At 42.0% G+C, this 23,344-nt stretch overlaps 1 long non-coding RNA gene across 1 annotated transcript; it reads right to left on the reverse strand.

The window, feature by feature from the left end:
- Positions 1 to 19,283: 19,283 nt before the first annotated feature.
- On the reverse strand, positions 19,284 to 22,199 carry LOC139782945 (uncharacterized). Its single transcript, XR_011721066.1, has 4 exons — positions 21,856 to 22,199; positions 21,074 to 21,281; positions 20,770 to 20,975; positions 19,284 to 19,492 (listed from the first exon to the last, which is right to left on the reverse strand). It is a non-coding gene; the product is annotated as an uncharacterized lncRNA (long non-coding RNA).
- Positions 22,200 to 23,344: the final 1,145 nt, after the last annotated feature.

A 23,344-nucleotide genomic window follows, 5' to 3' on the forward strand; every position in this document is an offset into this window, starting at 1 on the left:
TAATTTATTAAGGTACTTTGATGCATATTAAATATTTGACATAATGAATATTAATTTTTTTGCGTTTTTTTTTGTATTGCAAAACATTGTATTGCGTTTTTTTTTGTATTATCGATTTTTTATATCCGAAAATTTATTGTGGATGTTCAATAATGTCAACGACTGTATAAGTTATCATGTATATGTATTTAAATATCTATTTTGTACATTTCATAATAAAGTATTATATGTATTATGTATATTTACGCTATAAAATAATTATATCATTAATACTATTACATAATTAATAAGTACAAAACAAATTAACGAGGGAGGATTTATACGCTATAAAATAAAACTCATATCATTAATATCACTAAATAATTAGTAAGTTCAAAACAAATAAACAAGGAAACATTTTTACGCTATAAAATAAAAAATCTTTTATCATAAACACCATTAAATAATTAGTAAGTTTAAAACAAATAAACAAGGAAACATTTTTACGCTATAAAATAAAAAATCTTTTATCATGAACATCATTAAATAATTAGTAAGTTCAAAACAAATAAACAAGAAAACATTTTTACGCTATAAAATAAAAAATCCCATTCGGTTTCATTTATTGATAAAGTTGTTGATGCAAGAAAGAATAGAAATGAGACACTCCATCTGGCTCTCTTCAGGTACTTTGCTTAATCCGAAAGCTATGCTACCCATCATATTTTGGATTACAGGAGTCGAATTTCCATCTATGGGCAGTTGTTGTGATGCCGCTGGCATTGGATTTTTCAGTGCAGTCTGTAATGTACTGGCTGACGAGGACATATTTTTAGAAGATTCCATTATCACTGAATCAATTTCATCATTTCGAGCTGTTCCTCGTCTTCTCTTCTTCACAATATCAGCTACTGGCGTCTGTTTCTGTGGAGTAATGGCAGAGGCCATAGCTTTCAATGCACTTGTGGATGCATTGTCCTTTACTGCAGAATTCTCTACAGAGGATAGCTTTTCATCTTCGGTAGTGGATCCTGTAGTCAATTCTGAACCTGTATTAATTACAAAAGCATTAATATAATAACTTTAGTATAACATTAGTATAAAAAGATGTTGCTAAATATCAAAATGTTCAAGCATAAACACCAGTATATACGTAGGGAACGTCCCAGATGCGCACAGTGTAAAACGGACACCATCAATCAGATTAGTTAGGTTGTGACCGGACGGCACGAGTTAGGCCCGATTCCGGCGGATAATATTCCTATCAAACGGTCGCCACTCGGTTTCACCTTCGGCTACCGAGAAGGTATGTTAGTATCAACGCCCCGATTCTTCGCAAGACGCTAATATTATTTCTTTCTTTCAGATCGATGTCCCTGATGGATCACCGTTGCTGCTACCCGTCTCCGGATCCTCGCCTATTCGCATACTGGATAATGGTAAGTATCGCTAATAACTTAGCCGCTAACTCCCTTCTTCTATTTCAGATTGGCACCAAGGATGGATCGCCGTTGCTGCTACCCGTCTCCGGATCCTCGCATTACCGCATACCGGATGAAGGTAAGTCTCGATAATTATTTTAATTATTTACTAATACTTTTCTTCTGTTGCAGGTTCCTGCCCAGGATGGATCGTCGCTGCTGCTGAGCTTCCCCGGATCCTCGCTTTATATCGCATACCGGATTGCCGCTGGACAACAATGGATCATCGCCAAAGGACAAGGTAAGTAGAAGGTAAGTATAGTTAATTTTATAATTAATCTTGAGACTTTGTTTCAGAAATAATTATTCATTAATTGTAGATCATCATTTCAACTCTACAGGCCGTTTCACAATTATCATAAGGTGCTTCACAACGATGGTATTGCGCCTCGGTGTGGATTGCGCTTTTTCGATAAAAGTTGCACAATTGATTAATTCGCGTATCTCGGCTTATCAGTTTCGTCGATACAATGTCTTTTATTAAGATAATTAATTTCGCCTGAGTGCTCGATGCCCCTTGGCAATCACTCCAAGATCACGTGACACATACGTGATTATCACTCTCTCATACAATGTCCGTGCGCACAATTAACGCTGGAGTATTCGGTTGTTTTATACAATAATTAACACCGTCCGCACAATACTTTGTATTCGCGTAACCCAATGTTCGCGGTTGTTATATACTCGATATGCACTTCCGTTAGTTAACAGTGTATCCGAATTTCAACTCGACGTATTCGGCTAACACTCGATTGTAATTGGCAACTCGATGCCCCTCGCTATTGTTAAACGAGTTATTTTACGCGATAGTACGCGGGAGTTCCCGGTTGTTAAGTATAACACGTATGCTGTGAGTATAGAGCGTGATACGTCCTTTCGCTACGGCTATACCCGAGAGACTGCCTCGAGCAATGGCTCTCGCTTCGCCTCCCCACTATGCCGAGTCGTTCCCACTCCCGAACTTTCTCTTTTCGCCTATTGTATTCGGCACGTACGCCCGGCGCGATCACGCGAAAACAACATGACTATCACGCACTCGCCGAATGCCCTATTGCGCATTTCGCCTTCGCGATTGTTCTAGAAGGTTCCCGTGGAAATTTCCACGCGCAGCGCAATGCGAGAACCTTCCGCCGTTGACCCCGATGCACTAGGTTTTCACCTTTTGGAAATCTTTAATGTCGTTGCCGCCGACCCGTGCGCACCTCCTTGGAGATGCCCTTGATGACGATTCCGGGTGAATTTCCTGTAGATGATGTCCGGGTGATCTTTTGGTTGTCGGCCGTTGACGCCGACCCCTCGGATGCCCTGCTGGGGTGCTTATAGTGCCTCTCCTGGCCTTCGTTCCTGGGGAAGATGCTTTTCCCGGGAGCTTGGTCTGACGATGACGCCGGCCCCCTGGTAGGGTGTCCCAGGTCCTCGAAAGATGGATAAGGACCTTTGTTCCTGGAGAAAATGTTTTTCCCGGGAACTTGGTCTGACGATGACGCCGACCCCCTGGGAGGGTGTCCCAGGTCCTTGGGAGGTGGCTGAGCACCTTTGTTCCTGGGGAAGATGTTTTTCCCGGGAACTTGGTCTGACGATGACGCCGGTCTTGTGTACGTGTATACCAGGTCCGGGGGATGCTCCTCCGGGCCCCTGATTCTGGAGATTGTCGCGGTTCACCGCTTACGCACCATAATAGTCACACCGACTCACGTGCGCGAAACTAAAACTTCTTCTGTCGTGAACCACCGAAATAAACGTTTGTATTACACGTGCATGGAAAGTAGCACTTTCCGTGTGTGTTTTCTGTGCGGAAAGTAACGATTTGCCAACATCTACCTACAAAATATTCTACACGTCATATCCAAAGTCATATTTAACGGGAAAACCGTGCCCTAAGACTTATACCTCACGGGTTCAAGCCATACCTAACGGGTATCAACGCCATCTCGCAGCGCACACAGAAAACAACTACCGAAAATACTGCCACTTCGCCTCTTCCCAACACACACCTTGCGACCGCTCTCTCAACTGAGGGCGATCGTACGCAAGCAGGGATCACCGCGCGTGGTGATCGAGCGCACGGTTGAGCCACCAAGCGCCGCGAGCGACGCGGACGTACCTCCCCGGCGGGAAGATGCGCGTCCGCAGGACATACCTGCGATACCTACGCCCGGGGGTTCATCGACTGGCGACTCCGAACCGCCCGCCGGTAGTTCGGAGATTGCCATACAACCACCCATTGTGTGGGTTCCGGCGCCAGTTGGCCCGATCGATCAGCCGTCCGACGACTTTCAGAGTCCGTCGAGCGGCGATGAGGAAACAGAGTGAGGCGAGCATCAAGGCGCGACAACGCGACTGAGTCACCGCTGGGAGGATTCCATTTTCGTTCGTTTTTTAATCTCTCACGCATAGTTTTTTTTGTTGACTCCATTCTTTTGTCGTTCTCGACCATAGGATTTCGAGAAGTTAGTTTATAAGTCTCGCGAGCCCGTATGGCTATATATATATTAATATTAGACAGTAAGCGCCGCTGACCGTAAGGTTTATTTGATTTAGTTTTCCGGTCTACGCCGATATTATCGTTTTGTTTGATGCGCGGAGGTCAGCGTAAGTATCCGTGCGACAAAAGGGCGGACCACAACAATCTCCAGGAACGAGTCCTAGGGATCGAATCTCGAGGACCTGGGACACCCACCCATAGGGTCGGCGCCAACGTCCGGACATCAAGGGTACGCCCGGAAGACTTCCTCAGGAAGTCGGCCCGGAATTCTGTTCCGGGGCATCTCAGGGGAGGTGCGCGTAGGTCGGCGTCAACGGCCGACAGTTAAAAGTGTCCCCGGGCTACTTCACCAGGAAGTCGACCCGGAATCGGCATCAGGGCCGTCTAAAAGGTGGTGCGCACAGGTCGGCGTCAACGGCCGACACTCGAAAGTTGACCCGAACAACATCTGCAGGGAATCGACCCGGAATCGGCATCGGGACCATCTAGGAGGCGGTGCGCACAGGTCGGTGTCGACGGCGCCGCAGAAACGGCAAAGGTGAAAACCTGGTGCAGCGGGATCGAGAGAAGAGGTCGGCGACGTAGTACCGCACGCGGAAAATTCCACCCGGGAGCATCCGTATAGGGGGCACGGGGGACATGCGTGATAATCACGCGCTGCGCGCAAAGGGAAAGTTGTGACGTCATATCGAACGACGAAAACAACTCCAGAGTGGGGATGGTCCGACGTAGTAGGGAGCCCTTCCGGCAAAGTGGGGAGCCCGAGCGAGAGCGGGGACTCGAGGCAGTCTCTCGAGTACCACGGTAGAGTGCGGACGTGTCTCGCGTAGCAACGGATAGCGCTAGAGAATAACACCGAGTAACATACAGTGATACATAACAATCGGGAACTCCCGCGTGAACGCGCGTTAAACATTCACTTAACAATAGTGAAAGATAATTCTTTATCGAAATAACAATCCGTGATAACGAAATAGAGCGGTGGCGACTTAGTGCGTATCGAGTATATTACAATCGTGGACATTGGGTCTCGCGACTACGAGATATTGTACGAACATCGTCATTAGTGATATTTAATCCATTGTGATCAATAATAGCAGCGTTTGCGGAAATTGATTGTGAATAAAGCGCGACTCACACCGAGGTGTGGCGACTCCATTGTGAAGCACCTTTATTTATGTGAAACGATCTGTAAAGCTGAAATAACGATCGGAAATTAAAGAATAGTGAATTCTTAAACAAAGTCTCAAGATTAATTATACAATTAGTGCACTTACCTTCTACTTACCTTGTTCCTTGGCGATGATCCCTCGTTGTCCAGCGGCGATCTGGTATGCGATGTAAAGCGAGGATCCGGAGACGACCAGCAGCAACGACGATCCATCCTGGGCAGGGCCTGCAACAAAAGAAGAACGTTAGCACGTAATTAGTATAAGTTATCGAGACGTACCTTTATCCAGTATGCAATTATGCGAGGATCTGGAGACGGGATACAGCAACGGTGATCCAGTGAGGACATCAGCCTGAAATTCAGGAACAACATTAGCGTCTTGGCGAGAAACAGGGCGTTGGTGCGAATTTACCTTCTCGGTAGTTGAAGGTCAAACCGAGTGGCGACCGTTTGATAGGGATATTATCCGCCGAAATCGGGCTTAACTCGTGCCGTCCGGTCACAACCTAACCTTGCAGCCGCTCTCTCCAAAGGCGGTCGTGCGCCGGCGGGGATCACCCCGTGTCGTGATCGAACGAACGGTGGTGCCGCCAAGCACGGCTAGCGAAGGCGATAGACCGTACGTAGTGGGGGGTGAGCGACCGCGGGACACGCCCACGATTTCGCCGCACGGATCGATCAGCGCAGGGCTGAGCGAGGAGTCCGCGACCAGCCGGGAGATCCCGCTGCAGCCGCCGGTGGTATGGGTACCGGTGCCGGCGGGGCCAGTGGATCCGCCGTCGGACGAATTCCTGTCGCCGTCGAGCGGCGAGGAAGAGACCGAGTGAAGGGTCGGTGCGCGTGGAAGATGCCGGGGCCGCGTCCAATCGGACCAGCGTCATGAGTTTTTGGTATTGTTTGTTTTCTTTGGACCACATAAGGCATAGTTATTTTCATTATGACGACGGCCGCGGTAATGGAAACCCGTTAGATATAAGCCAAATAGCGTATAAGGTTTGCGAGCCCTTGTGGCATTTATGATATCAATATCCGTAGCCCGAGAGGCATAAGATGGAATAAGTTTGTGTGACGGGCCGCTGGCCAAATAAAACCGTTTATTTTCCTTACGCGACGTTTCACAATGCAAGCAGACATTAATTTAGACGCACCAGGGTCAGCGGGGCGAGAGGTGCAACAGATCGGTGAAACGCGACAATCTCCAGGATATAAGGGTCGGGAAGGTAACGGTAGGACCTAGTACACGCGACTACGAGGTCGGCGTCGTCGGCGGCGCATGAAATCCAAAGGGGGACCTCTTCCCCAGGGGCAAGGGTTCGAATCGGGCCCACGGGGACCTGGGACACCCGCCTATCGGGTCGGCGTCATCGTCCGACCACCAGGGAGAAACCTGGGCGACCTCCACAGGAAGTCGGCCCGAAATCTTCTTCCGGAGCGCTTCCAGAGGGATGCGCGCAGGTCGGCGTCAACAGCCGACGACCAAAGGTCTCACGGGCAACTTCTTCAGGAAGTCGGCCCGGAATCCTCTTGCGTAGCACTTTCGAGAGGGTGCGCACGGGTCGGCGTCAATGGCCGGCGACCAAAAGGACAAGCGAGCAACTTCTTCAGGAAGTCGGCTCGGAATCGGGTCGTGGAGCTTCTCCAGAGGCGTGCGCGCAGGTCGGCGTCAAAAGACTACGTCCCCGGGCTACTTCACCAGGAAGTCGACCCGGAATCGGCATCAGGGCCGTCTAAAAGGTGGTGCGCACAGGTCGGCGTCAACGGCCGACACTCGAAAGTTGACCCGAACAACATCTGCAGGGAATCGACCCGGAATCGGCATCGGGACCATCTAGGAGGCGGTGCGCACAGGTCGGTGTCGACGGCGCCGCAGAAACGGCAAAGGTGAAAACCTGGTGCAGCGGGATCGAGAGAAGAGGTCGGCGACGTAGTACCGCACGCGGAAAATTCCACCCGGGAGCATCCGTATAGGGGGCACGGGGGACATGCGTGATAATCACGCGCTGCGCGCAAAGGGAAAGTTGTGACGTCATATCGAACGACGAAAACAACTCCAGAGTGGGGATGGTCCGACGTAGTAGGGAGCCCTTCCGGCAAAGTGGGGAGCCCGAGCGAGAGCGGGGACTCGAGGCAGTCTCTCGAGTACCACGGTAGAGTGCGGACGTGTCTCGCGTAGCAACGGATAGCGCTAGAGAATAACACCGAGTAACATACAGTGATACATAACAATCGGGAACTCCCGCGTGAACGCGCGTTAAACATTCACTTAACAATAGTGAAAGATAATTCTTTATCGAAATAACAATCCGTGATAACGAAATAGAGCGGTGGCGACTTAGTGCGTATCGAGTATATTACAATCGTGGACATTGGGTCTCGCGACTACGAGATATTGTACGAACATCGTCATTAGTGATATTTAATCCATTGTGATCAATAATAGCAGCGTTTGCGGAAATTGATTGTGAATAAAGCGCGACTCACACCGAGGTGTGGCGACTCCATTGTGAAGCACCTTTATTTATGTGAAACGATCTGTAAAGCTGAAATAACGATCGGAAATTAAAGAATAGTGAATTCTTAAACAAAGTCTCAAGATTAATTATACAATTAGTGCACTTACCTTCTACTTACCTTGTTCCTTGGCGATGATCCCTCGTTGTCCAGCGGCGATCTGGTATGCGATGTAAAGCGAGGATCCGGAGACGACCAGCAGCAACGACGATCCATCCTGGGCAGGGCCTGCAACAAAAGAAGAACGTTAGCACGTAATTAGTATAAGTTATCGAGACGTACCTTTATCCAGTATGCAATTATGCGAGGATCTGGAGACGGGATACAGCAACGGTGATCCAGTGAGGACATCAGCCTGAAATTCAGGAACAACATTAGCGTCTTGGCGAGAAACAGGGCGTTGGTGCGAATTTACCTTCTCGGTAGTTGAAGGTCAAACCGAGTGGCGACCGTTTGATAGGGATATTATCCGCCGAAATCGGGCTTAACTCGTGCCGTCCGGTCACAACCTAACCTAACAGCTACTCATATGTCACTCTACTGTACATACTTGTACGCGCAACTCACATAATAAAGCAATTATAAAGTGAAAAAAATGGATCATATCATCCCAGAAACCGATAGTGACAAAGAACTCACGCCTCCAGAAATAGTAGAAAGTGCCAAAACCGTAGTGCAAAATTTATTGTTATTTATTTATCTATTTTCTCTTGTAATAAACGTTGCTTTTATCATAGGCGGGGGGAGGGGCTCCGCCCCTTCTCGCCTGCGCCCATACTCGGGGGGCTTCGCCCCCCGAACCCCCCCGTATGTGCCCATTTCTCTCAACTCGGGGGGGCTTCGCCCCCCCTCGCACCCCGCAAGTCCTTCTTTAAGGACTCGGGGGGGCTTCCCCCCCTCGCCCCCCGCAAATCCTTCTTTAAACTAAACGCATTTGTGATATAAAATAGTGTGTGTAACACGTGCGGGTTAACACCCGCACTCGTCTAATATACGCACATTTCCACTCCCTTAACCCCCATCCCTACATGCACTTGTAATACAAAATAGTATGTGTTACACGTACGGAAGTTGGCTATTGGTCGTGACAAATAGCCAACTTTCCGCACTTGTAACACAATATACTATTTTATGGTCGGCGGAGTGTCAAAACAATGAGGATAATGTCTTAGAATAACATGGCCATTCGGGCCTTACGCGAATCTTATATCTAAAGAAAGAAATAGCCATATGGGCTTAAGGTAAACGTCCCAATAGCGGACCATTTAAGAAGCCTGGAAAATTGAAATTGAATTTTTATATATATTAACAAATCTTATTTATAAGCGGATACGACGAAACGAAAGCTTGGATTCTCTAGTTTCTGGAAACCATCCAATAATTAGTTCCATCGGTAATAGTTGATTTGATTTTTTCGGAAAATGCGAGAAAAGGAAATGTCCCAGTACCCAGCCATCAGTTTTTGGTTATGTCCCGATACCGGGCCACTCGATGTGTCCCAGTACCCGGCCATCAGTTTTTTGTTATGTCCCGATATCCGGCCACTCGATGTCCCTATTACCAACCAGTCGCAGATGAAAGCAGAGACAACTTTTTTTAGAGGTTACGTTCAAGACTTTTCCAATGTGAACAATCTGCTGACTACATAATAGCAATAACGAACTCGTTCGACGAAGCCAAATTTGTAAAATGTTAGATATCATACTTACTGCGAATAATCGCCTCAGTTTAGCGTAATTTTAAACACACTTTAAGCACACTAGTAAACAATGCCACGCGTCAATGCTGATCGTTCGTGTTAATTTCCATCAAGGTTATGGCCGCTGAGTTCGTTGCGTCCGGCAATTGGGACATTACCCGATCGCCTGGTTGTACCAGTATCCAGCCACTTGGTTCGCTATTGGTACACCATACGGTTGAAACGTCCGAGTATCCAACCATGCAAATTAACAATTTATCGGCAATTCTAACTAAATTTTGACCCTAGATTTGCATTCTCTACATCTTCCTTAATATAAAAAGCTATAACTTGTTCAATATATATAAAAAATGAAGGCGACATAGTTACAATTGAACTTCGTCAATTCTTAACAAACTGGCTTACAGATGCGCTTCGTTTCCCAAGGCAGCGCGTGCACTCTCAAGAAACTCTAAAAAATTACTACAAAGAGCGCAAGGATTATTTTAACCGTTGTCCTATGCATAGATTATAAATCGTAGAACTTAATTAAGTGGTTATTTATTTATTTTTATCGAAAAATCTCTTAATTAGGTGGAATATTCCCCTTAGTGGTTGGGAACTGGGACATGGTTGGCTATTGGGACGTTTACCTTAACGCTGTTTTAATCTAACGAGAGAAATAGCCATATGGGCATGACGCGGTCTTATTCTTAAAGGGAAATGGATAGCCCGAATGATCGCCTGGATTCGACGCCTACTCCTCACGACGAGTCCCTCTTTCGTACTCGCCGGGAGATTAATTTTTATTTTGCACCTTATGCGTTTGCCGTCGCGCAGGCGCCGTCTTTTCTTAACTCGAACATAAAAAAATTCGCGAGTATTTTCGCTCCGTCCGCTGCCCGGGAGTCCGGCCGTTATCTCCGCTCGCTCCGCCGGTCCCTGCGTCCGCTGACTCGTTCCCTGCGGGCTTTCACCCGCTCTCGGCTGCTTACTCGAAGTGTACGGCTATAAGGTACGGGTTAGGATAAATGTACGTAACTTGATTAGTGATGTCCATTTTAAACAGTGCACATTTGGAACTCATCTGTATATGTATATATACATACAGGATGCTTTCCACGTAGTAAAACAAGTCGACACAAGTGTCATTCTATTTTTATTATTCACTGAATGAAAAAAGAATGACACTTGTGTTGTAACAGCAAACTATTATAAATTATCTATGTGTAGTGTACTTTACAATTTTTCTTACCTACTAATGAATCGTTCAAGTCACTATTCCATAAGTCGCGGCTGTCATCAGAAGTTGATAGTGATGTAGGTTTTGATTGTTACAAAGGTGATGATGTTTTCAACTGTGACGTTTGCAAAACTGAACTCTGTACAGGTGAAGGTCTCTGGTAATTTGATGTAGTCCTACACAAATATCGTTATATATCGTTACATTTTAATATAAACTTAGAATACATTCAGAGAAATGTTATTAGCGCTAAAAGCATTCTGTATTTGTTTAGAATGATACTTTTAGCGTTAATGGTGTTTTCTTTAACAAAGCACATCATCGATATCGATTATTGTTCAATGGTAAACAAATATAAACACAAGAATAATTCACTCACCGTCTAGGCTGAATATAATCTACAAGAAACATGAGATCATCATATAGTTCCCAATTTGATGTATATGAAATATGATCCGTACCCGCGCCAGATCTGGCTTGTGATTGTACGACCTTTCTGCGTTCCTTTCCGAACTTTTGTCGGACACGGTAAAATTCTTTTTCTGCAGCGGTCCCTGTAAACACATAGTACATTGCGAAACTTTTCACCAAAATCGGCCATATAGAAAAATGCCACTTAACCACACTTTTTTATATTTCACAGTTAACACTTTTATTATTATTAATTATAATTCATTATTTACACTTACCAGACATTGGCGGTGTCATTGATGCCCCAATACTATTCCATATCAAAAGTTTGTCACCTTTTTTACTGTAACCTTTCAGTTTTTTATTATATAAAACGGGATTTGATTTGACAAGATGAACAAGCGTTTTCCATATTACAATTTGCGCTTCCGATGCGTTGTCAGGAATATTATCTAATAACGTGTTGTCTTCACAATAATCCATAATCACTATCACGAAAGTCTATTTGAACGTGGACACATTCAATATAACCTTCTTCTTCTTTCTATATTAAGTGGCCTGTTGCGTTCAATTTAACCTAACCGCTCTTTGAGTGCAAAATGATTCTTCTTTTGCGTTCTGATTGGCCAAGCGTAAATGTAAAGAGTAAGAGTAGGAGCAAGAAATAAAATTAATTTATTTCGCTTACGTCTTTACGCCAGCTCTCTTACACCGGAAGTAGCTCTCTTACTTCTACTCTTACTTCTTACGCCCGTCTTACTACATGTATTGTAGACGAGCCTTTATATCTAAAGGAGGAAATAGCCATATGGGCAATGCGCAGTCTTAGTCTAAGGGGAAATAAATAATCCGAATGGTCGCCTGGATCTGACGCCTACTCCTCACGACGAGTCTCCCTTTCGTACTCGCCGGGAGATTTGTTCGCATCTTGCACCGGATGCGTTCGCCGTCGCACAGGCGTCGTTTTTTCCTAAACGGGACATAATGGAATACGCGAGTTTGTGCGCCCAAGCCGCTGCCTGGGCTTCCACAGCCGTCGAAAGTCGGCTCGGTTGTTATCTCCGCCTTCTTACGCGTTTCCCGCAGAGTGTCACCCGCTCTCGGCTGCTTCCCCGAAGTGAGCGGCTGCAGGGTCCCTATGGGGTCTCCGTCTAGTGTTCTCCCCTCGGCGCGCTGAGGGGGGGACGGGGGTTGCTGTGGGGCAGCGACGCCCCCTCCCCCTTCTCCTATACTCGCGCGGGGCTGGCCTGCGGGGGGAGTATGGTGGGGGAGGTAATCGGTGTTTCAGATCCGCTCTGCCTCTTCCTGTGCCCTGTCCTCCTGCGGGTGGGGGCCCGTGCGACGGGGAAGGCGTGGTGCATCGGGGTCTGCCCCTTGTGTCTCCCGGTTCCTTGGCCAGCGGGGGGGGAATGGTAGGGGGGGTGAATCCCTTGCCTTTCCCGTGCCCTGTCCTCCCGCGGGAGCTGGGGCCGGGGGTCGGGCCTCGGTGAACAGTTCGCCGGGGTAGACTCTGTCGACGGCGCGGCGCGGCCCGGGGGGGCTCGGACGGACTCCCTACGGGGTCTCCGTCACAAGTGCTTCCCCGGGTCGCGCGGAGGGTAGGGGCCGGGCTCCGGAAGTGGAGGGGGATCTGACGGTTGTCCGACGACTTTCTGACGGTCTCCTGGCGCTCCTGGGTTCTGGCCCCACCTGCCCTCTACGAGAGGGCGCGAGGGGGGAGGAACCCATTGCTCCGGCAGTGGCCACTCCTCCCCTCTCTTGCCCGGGGGCGGGCGTGCGGTCTGGGACTGCCGTGCGCTCGTGCGCTAGCAACTCCGGAGGGGGGATGGCAGAATGGGGGGTGGCGTCTCCCATCCGCCACAAATTAGGTAGGTTTTGACCGTTCGGGGTCCGCCGGGTTCATCTGGGGGTTAGCTACGGCGCAACCAGCTCCGAGCCCGGCGGCTGCCTAGACATTGGCGCGGGGGGGGGGGGGTGGCGGAGGAATCATTGCGCTATCCGTTGCCCCCCTACCGAAAGGTATAAACGCGCAGAGAGGGACGCCCGGGGGGTTTTAGTCGGTGAAAGCCCGACATAACCGCCCGCCCCACCTAGGGGGCGGGGGTATTCGTATGGATTTCCCCTCGTCAAAAAAAAAAAAAAGCTCATTACATTAAATTATTATAAAATATAACCGTGTTTGAGGTTCGGCTAATGTTATCCAGACTGTTACATTTGAAATAATGTGACGTTGTCTACGGTTTTCTATGTATCTAGGCGCTTTTACAAAAAACTGCACCTCGTTTGGTGCATTCGCAGTTACAAAATACACGGAAAAATTTTGATCGCATATAAATTTAGTAGTTTCTCGCGTATATTTATTTAAGTCGCTTTCCTTTAATATTATATAATTATGATTTTCTCGGTTTATTCCTAATAGTGTGTGTGAAGGTTCTAGTAGGGTAAATACATTATGGTCGTTGTGTATTGGTACAGGTGTTATTCTTATTATTTCGTATACCGAATATGCTATTATAGGAAACGCGAGGATAGTGTATACGTTCGAATTGTCGTAATACGCGCTTACGCTTATGTATTTTTGGATAGTATTCCAGTTTTCTGTCTAGATTTTAAATGGAAAGTTTAATCCTCTGGTTAAGTGTGAGGTTGCTTCTTTTAATTCTACGATTATATTCTCTATTGGTAGTACGCGTGTAAGTAAAATGTTATTTTTTGTATATGTTAAATAGTCTGTAATATCGTCTATCTCTGTCGTGAGGTCAGCTAGGATAGCGGTTATCAGTAGTAGTTGTTCATCTATTTCCTCTCAGTGTATGAATTGATCTTGCAGTTTTCTTGTAACGTTAGCCAGTAGATTTTTGTTATATGAAAGCGTTTGTTCTAATCTTTCCATGTGGCCTATCGTTTTCTCTCTTAGTGGTTCGGAAAGTAATCTGACATGTATTTTTGATGTCTCCCGTGGCATAATTCCAAAGTTCTTCGGTGTGCCCTAGGTATCTTTGAAGCTGTTGATGTCTGACGTTTAATGCGGTTACGTCTATGCGTATCGCTAATTTCCACGTTGCCTTTGTTTGCTGCAGGTGTCCGATTCTCTCGAAATAGATACCTGGCTCGTTGATAAATTGCGTCATTTCGTACGGTGGTATTGGCGGTGCTCCTGTTGCGAGGTGCTGGTAGAGGATGAGCAACGTTATCCTGTAATAGGATAACTTATTTTTACTTTTGCTGACCATGGCTGTTCGCGGGTTGCTACTTTTATATTGGTTGACAAGTCGCTTCAGTCTGAGTCTGTCACTGGTCTCGTACAGTTTTGTGAGCGTTTGTTGTTATGTCTCCCCTCGAACATTTTGTGCCGGTTCGGGCCGTGGTGAATCCAGAGGAGCTCCGGGCTGGCGAGGAGGAGGAGGAGGATGGACCTACCCTCCAGATTGAACGTATGGTGATATCCGATCCTCCGGTTCCTGGTCTGGGTCGCGCTCGCTGAATGGCCGGCACGCGGGCCCATTTAATTGAGCGGGGATTACCTGTCCCCCCTTTTTTGGCGGGCCTTCCGGTTTTGATCGAGCGGGGTCAGGATCCGGCTATGCGTGGGGTAAGCCGTGGGCGAGCCCTTCCCGGTCCTTTGATGGATCCCCGGATTTTGCTGTGGCGCTTTCGGGGTCCTGGCCTCCCTTCGCTCCCAGGGGGACGCGCGCAGTTTGCGGCCACCGTGCTTCGATTGGCAGGTCGGGGGCATGGTGCTCCCCTTCCTGAGTAAGGTTGTGACCGGACTAACGATTGAAATTCTATAAAATTATTTATTGAGCCACTTACTCGGGCTGAAAATACGGTCGCCACTGTATTTTGAGCGTAAACACAGAAAGCATAAGTAATTGCGTTGCCCCGTCCTTCCTTCTAGCAATATGGCTGCCGTCTTCTACGTCGCGGACGTGTTCAAGGTCGTCGGCCACGCCCTTGTTATGCGAAACGTACTCTACGGTGGATAGGATATTCACAGGGTCGCGAATGATCACTCTCGTGTTATTATAAACAATAAAATTTAATATTGTAGGAATACAGTCTTTCTCTCGAATCGTAGACGCGTTCACTCGCACGCTTAGATACGACGAGTTTTCTAGAACGACGCTACCGGCGATATAAAGCTTAATACGACTGATAGTCGTTACGCGTGTTACGCTGGTCTTTTCCCGTAGGTACCCGTTATCGCGCACACACAAATAACCAATAAATTGTAATCACGCTACTATCGCTAGCGGACAACGGGATAAGTTCAACGGGCTCGGGATTGTAATGCGAAAACAGTCTAAGTATAAACGTGTTAACGCGCCAATGTCTCGCGAAGAACTGTCCGGGAGAAACCTTGCTCGCTCACCCACCTTGGGTGTCGCGCGTAGTGCCTTCATTTTAGGCGCGAAGGTTGTGTATCGTACGCGCCAACATTTTCGACCAATAGTGTCGCCGGATGATGAGCGACACGATCCCCTTGGTTGTTAAACCAATCACAACACGCTAAGCCGATTGACTGGCTCAGCTCTTCGTATAACTGAAAAACTGGCTCCTGATTGGACGACGGACACCAGCTATCGCTCGACCTTCACGGAGCGTGAACCAATGCCGTCGTCGCAACTGCACGATGTGCAAGTTCGCGAGTAAGTCACTCGGAACGACTTCCGAGTGACCGCAATAGGTCAATGTGACGTCCCACGACTCGACAGGTAAGTACATGACATTTGAATCAGTCAAACTAATTTTCTCTTTTCTTTCAGGTACCCGGACTTCGCAGGATCGTCTCGCCCAATCAATGGACTGGTAAGTATAAATGGTAAGTATAAAATGTAATACATCTTAACTCTAACGCAATCGTCTTAATAACGCTAATCTTATTTGAATCGACAGGGAATAAACGTAAAATGAAATATAAAATGTAACTAACGCATTTGAACCGAATCTCGCTATCTGGAGTAATACTCGCTTCTCATTGGTCGGCTGTAAGCGTCTATCTAAGAAAATAGCACAAAGTGCTCCGATTGGCTGAAAGCCATGCTATGCTGTAAAATAATCTGAAATATATCGTAAAGTGCTCTGATTGGCTGAAAGCTATGCTATCCTGTAAAATAATATAAAATCTAAAAATAATGTAAATTAGCCAGGAATCGATCCTATTGGCTGTCGCTGTGAATAAACTATTGTACTTAGGCAAATAACAAGATCTAGGTGCCGTCGGGGGCCCCAGTGGAACCACCCACTATTCTACTACTACTACTACTACTACTACTACTACTAGGCAAATAAACTGAAAACATACTAAAATGATATAATATCGCCTAGAACTTCTCCCATTGGCTGTCTCGACATGAAATTGTTATAAAATAATGAATTGTTAGAAAATCGCCTGTCGTTGGCCCTATTGGCCGGCTGAACTGCCTTTGGGCACAAATAACTAATAACATGCAAAATATCTCAAAAATGACTTATTGTCAATCTAGAACTAATCGTGGTTCGACCTTGATACTTAATAATAAGATATATAATGTGTATATAGTGAATAGTGTCATGATTATGTTTATGTCAGGAAATGTTGTAATTATAGGAAAGAATATGATCAATGTGACTATCAGGGTTCAAAATAATGCATTACTTTTTGTAATGTATTACGGTTTCATTAAAGATTATTTTTTTAATAACCAATACGAAGGTTTTCAATTACGCATTACTTTTTAAATAATTAGTGCGATTTTTTTCATTACGCATTACTTTTCAAATAATCAATGCGGTTTTTTCCATTACGCATTACTTTTTAAATAATTAATGCGATTTTTTTCATTACGCATTACTTTTAAAATAATTAATGCGATTTTTTTCATTACGCATTACTTTTTAAATAATCAATGCGATTTTTTTCATTACGCATTACTTTTTAAATAATCAATGTGATTTTTTTCATTACGCATTACTTTTTAAATAATCAATGCGATTTTTTTCATTACGCATTACTTTTTAAATAATCAATGCGATTTTTTTCATTACGCATTACTTTTTAAATAATCAATGTGATTTTTTTCATTACGCATTACTTTTTAAATAATCAATGCGATTTTGTTTATTACGCATTACTTTTTAAATAATCAATGCAATTTTTTTCATTACGCATTATTTTTTAAATAATTAATGCGGTTTTTCCATTTCGGATTACTTTTTTAATAATTAATAAGTAAAGAAATAATTACTTTTAAAAAAATTAATAAGTAATGCATTAATTTTAATTTGAATTTTCATTACTCTGAGTCCAGTTACATTTGCGTTACAGCACGCATTGTGATTATTGTGGTTATGATGAGTCTTTTCAGCCATTCTTCCAACGAATTATTATATATTTATAAATTATTGAAATAATTTCTTTGATTTTTGTATGTTTTACTACTTCACCCAAGTATGCTCAATCAGGATTCTTATATATTTGCTAAAAAATAATAATGAAAATAAAATTTTGATTAATGGTTTAATTGAATACAATCAATATACATTGTACAAGTATATATATTTTTGACGTAGAACTACGTCTTTCCCAACAGTGGGTAGGAGGTAATATTGGGAGCAACGGGGACGGGGACGGGGGACGGGGACGGGGATGGGGTGGAGACGGAGGACGGGAACAAGAGATAAATAACTAATGTAATATCATTCTTTTTTTTTCTTAATTTCGCTGGACTTATTCGCATGTTGAAAACTAAAAATTATTTTATTTAAATTACGCTTTATCAAACACACGGTATGAAGTTAAATTTTACACACCATAAATATTTAATGGATATGATATACATTATAATAATCAATATTTTTATTACACGTTATATTTTGCGTATTACTATTGTATTGAGAATGCGATTATCCATCCAATTTTTTTTGCATTTTATTGTTATTTATTATTAGTATTGACTATTGATTATTTTTTATTTTTATTCTCATGTTCGGTACCGAAACAAATTCATATTATATTTTAATTTACATTACATTTTTTAACTATGTTACACATACAAATGTTCTAAGTTAACGGTATTTTTTTCCTGCATTTGCTTTTAATAATACTCGTTGCTCAAAATGCTCATCCTTAAGTCGATTGTATTTTGGTAAATTCATCATAGTTGTATAACTGAACATCCTTTCCACGGGAGCAGATGACGGCAACGGTGTATTATACTTTACAAACGTTTTCCGAATCGATGGATAGTTTTCCAACATATCGAGTTGGATTTCTTTACTTTTTAAATAACGCGTTACTTCTGCTGTTAATTCTCCCTGAGATAGAGATGGTCGGAACTCATCGATTGTCAAATTGGTGTGTCCAAATTCAAAATCGTCGTCATAGTTCTGATTGACAGAGCTTTGTACTTCTTGTGACGATTCTCGAGATACTGCCACAAGAAAGCGTTCATGAATATTTTTTTGCACATCTCGTGAATACGGTACTAGCCAACGACCTTTGAATTGGGGATGAGAAATAGCAGCTATGACTGCATCGATATCGGGTTTCGAAAAATCGAAAATTTTCTCAAAACGACGATCAACACCATCAACAATTGCTTCAATCATTGGTTTACAGTCAATAATATCTTCATTAATGATTAACATATTCATTTGATACTTTAAAGACACCAATGTCGGAAGAAGAATACCGTAATAGCAGTTATCAGCTTGTAAACGATCAATAGCATTTGCGAGAGGAGCAGCACATCGCACGTATTCTTCCAAATATTGAAAATCTAAGTCATTCAAGGGTTTTTTGAATTTAATTGAATCGTTATTCAATAGCTTCTCTTTCACAGTCAATAATTTTTTGATACAATCATAACTCGAGTTCCAGCGAGTTACGACTGGTCGTTGAAGTGCAATGCCAAGGTATGCCTTCAAATTTTCATTAAACTTCGGAGAACGCAACGACTTCCATATTGCTGTGCATTTGTGCATGACATTATTATGCTTTAAATTTAATCGTTTACAATTTTTTATAGCTTTCAAAACATCAGTTTTAGCTATAAGGTTTAATGTGTGGCTAGCACATCTGATATGCCGAGGTAATTTTGCGTCACACTCATTGCTAAATTCATTGTCAATCTGAATACAATTTTCATCAGAATCAACATCCTCGTCAAATATGCTAACGTCAAAAACATCATCATTATTTTCATACTCATCTTGAGAATTATCTACAATAAAAAAAAAGAAAACACTTGGAATAACTATATTCAAGAACTATAAGACGTAAAAGCCAATTAGCCAAGTTGAAGAAAGAGAAATTTCTTATTTTTTACTTACTACTAGAAGGGTCATTCGGAATTACAATACCGAATTCTTTGAAAGCCTTAATAAAATTAGATCCGTTATCGGTAACGGTCGCTCTTATTGTCTCAGGCGTTAACTTGAATGAAACATGAATTTTTGACAACAGATCTGCAACAGCATCAAAGCAGTGCGTTCCGGAGAATCTCTTGCATGCAAGTGCAGCCGACTTTCTTTCCAATGTTTCAGGATGTATCTGTACAAGTAAAGTTAAATTGTTGTATTGATTCAATATCAAAACACAGGAAATGCGGACTACAAGCATATTCACTAGAGTACATGTGAGACGTATAATTTTTTTCTTGAGACACTAATAATTTAAATGAATGATAAAGCGTGCTTATGAATTTGAAGGAAATATGTATGAAATGCAAAAAATAAAAATAATAAATTTTTTTAGTTATGTATTAGCAGTATTCGTGCATAGAAAAATTATATATAGGAAGGCGACAAAGAAACAGTGAAAAAATTATCGTAAAATGTCCACTGTCAGTTGAAAAATACATAAGAGGAATAGGTGGCGTTGACTTGAGCGATCAGAAACGCTCTTACTACAAAGTAGGAAGACCTAGCAAAAAATGGGGGAAATACGTATTTCACTACGTGATTGATATTTGTATCATAAATGCCTTCGAATTGTACTCATTGGAAAATTCACCAGATCGATCCAAATCACTCAATCATCTACAACTTCGGCAACAATGAATAAAAAAAACTCATTGGCGATTTTTGTTCACGTAAGAGACTAATGTCAGAAATCAACCCACCGAGGATTGATGTAAAGCATGTTTTGGTCAGTGGAACAGCAAAGCTGTGCAAACAATATAATAAAGAAGGGAGAAGATCAGACAGTTGATTAAATATTCGAACAAAATGGCATTGCAAGCAGTGTCTGGTAGCGCTTTGTAAGTTTAAATGTTTCATGAAATTTCACAATAATAATAACAATGAGGATTGGAATAACAATTAGAACTCTTCAAAGTAAATTTTTGTAGGCAAATGAAAATTATAAATTGAATTATATTTATTTTAAAAAAAAGGTATAATGCACAATTTAATGTTAAATCATGAAAAAAAATGAAATGTTTGCGAATGTATTTGTAAATGTGTTAAAATAAACAAAAATATTTTTAACGTTTTGCACTAAAATAAAACATATTTTGAAAGTTTAGCGGTAAGTATAATTCGAATTTGCTATTTGGCGCCAATGACGGGAATGATACGGCACTGCGTGCCACTGCCCCTCCACAGCTCACGATCGTGCGGTTCGAAAGTGGGGAGAACATTGGTAAATAAGAGGGTTAAGATAAATTTAAATTATTATATACGATTATTCATAATTTGTCGCAATGTATTTTATGATAAACTGCCAGTTATGTAATTGTACGTGCCCCGAATTTATTTCTCTATAATTTCATATTTCAAATAAGATTATATTGAATTGTATATATCATATCAAGTGAAATTGTTTACCCAACTAGCTGTGACACCTAGATATCTGCGTGATCCTCCTGTCCATACATCAGCCGTAGTACAAACAAAACCACCACCATTGATCACCGAACTCATTGCATCACCAATTTCTTGTAACATCTCCTTAAAACTTCTGTCGACTCTTTTTGCCAAAGAGTAACATGTCAAGTGCTTCAACCGAGTATCACCTCTCTTTATTTTGAAATCTGTAAAGCAAATAGGTGATAAGTTGGGCTGACAAAATCAGAATTTTGCGGCAGTCTTCAGTTTATTAAAAATATTATAACTGTATAATCATACGTACCATCAAAAATTTTTCTGAAAGACGGATCTTCAACCGCTCTGAATGGTATCATATACTTTAATACAAAATTTGTGATATTTTGCTCAAATTCTTCTTGATTTAAAACACACGACCAGCGCTTTCTATCAATAACGGAAGTATTTTCCACACCATGTCGCTTTTGTTTTGCATATTCTAAATACTCATTATAAACATTTGCATGTTTTCTCTAGAAAAAATATATAGAATATTAAATAAAATTGATAATAAGGAAATATTCTATGATATACTTTTTTTTAATTGTTTTTAATTGGCAATAGCTATGAGATTTTTTTAAAGTTGCAATAAACGTTTTTTTACAATAATTCGTAATATAAATATTATTTCTGATAATTAACTATAAGTCATCGATATTATTCTAATTTGCAAGAAGTAGAGTTTTTGAATTTTTTTTAATACTATAGATTATTTGGTGAATTTTATAAAATTATTTTTCAAATAAAAAAAAAACCGTTGAATGAAATAATTCAAAAAAATTAAGGAGAAAATAAAAAAATTGAGTAGAAATTTGGTCATGGAGATAATTTGGAAGAAAATTATTTGGTTCAACAACACATTGCTAACAAATACTAAAGCTCGTGAGCAGAATCCCAAAAGAGTGAAGCCACTTTTCGTTATTGGTGTAAAGACGTCACGTGATCAAAAATCGGATAAAAAAATATCAATTTGTTTTTTCAAAAAATAAAAATTGTTTATCTTCAGTTATTTATTTTAAATAATGCATTAGGATTAATTTAATTTACCTTCAAATGCGTTGTAAAGTTAGAAGTAATTCTAAATTTTCCTTTAAGTGCTCTCGTAGGATTACAAAATTGACATACAGCAACAACATCTCCTGTTACTGTACTTGATTTTGACTTGTCAACCTTAAAGTACGTTCCATCAAGACATGTTGATTTATTGATGGCAGCTAACATCTTTTGTTCTTCAGTTATATTAGTCTTTATATCATCATCATTACTTGCATCGGAATTTTCCTCACTGTTATTTTCCTCTTCATCAATACTTGAGATAGAAGATGCAATTGAAATTTGACTAAGAGTTCTTTGTAACTCCACATTTTGATTTTTTTTATTTAAAATCACAGAACCTGATTGCTTTGTTCTTATCTTTTTGCGAATTGGAGAGTTTGTTGAGTCCATGTTAAATCTAAAAAAAAAATCATAAAAATCTTCCGATAAATAGCTCGAAAAAAAATTGACCCAAGTAGATCTAATACCTGATTAGATCTAGTTAGATTTAATTTTTCCCAAATTTTGAATCTAACTGAATCAAACTAGATCTTAAAAGATCCAATTATATCTATTTAGGTCTATTATTATTATTATTTTTATTTATAAACAAACTACAATAATAGTTAAATTGAAGTTAACAAATTTTACAATAATTAAAAATTGAATTGAAAAATTAAAAGCAAAATGTGAATTGTTTACTTAAATTATTAATAATGGAAATATTCAACTTGTCAAAAAATGATAATATCTATCACAAAGATTAAATTTGTTTGGCGAATATTAATGCAAAAAGAATTAATCACAAAATGAATTGAGTATTGTTTCAATTAAATTAACAAAGTTATTTCAAAAAATGAATCTGTATTATTGTGTGGGTAATCCGACAAAGAATTGTACAACTTGAATAATTATTCTCCTTCATGATACAATCAAAATATAACAAAAATTTATCTTTTCTTTTTATGTTATCTGATTGTTGAATGAAATTGTATTATTATCGATATATTCCAATAATCACTGTTATATAATTCTCTAAATCACTAATAATTTATAAATTTATCTATAAACAAACAATGGATTATTAACCTAAGTGAAAAATTTTTGGTACCGACTGTACACTATGATTATATATAACACTGTTTGTGCTGGCATTCTCGAACGACACTAATAACTTTTTAACAAAAATAATATATTAAACAATTATTTCTTAACTAAGCGGATAATGAACGGGTATACACTGAAATACGAAAAGAATCCGGAAAATAATTATTATATCACACGTGCATGGAAAGTGGCCCATTCCGCGCGCGCCATCTGTGCGACGGATGGCGCGCGCGCAATAGGCCACTTTCCACGCACTTTGTAATATAAAATAGGGTGTGTAACACGTGCGGGTTGAGAATTGGACACTCGTGCGGGTGATCGCACTCGCCTTCGGCTCGTGCGTCCACTCCGCACTCGTGTCCAATTCTCAACTTCCCGCACTTGTTACACAAAT

This window comes from Temnothorax nylanderi, unplaced genomic scaffold, assembly GCF_030848795.1.
Source record: "Temnothorax nylanderi isolate EJ_2023f unplaced genomic scaffold, tnyl_v1.0 TNYL_tig0454_pilon, whole genome shotgun sequence".
Classification (NCBI taxonomy): Eukaryota; Metazoa; Arthropoda; class Insecta; order Hymenoptera; family Formicidae; genus Temnothorax; species Temnothorax nylanderi.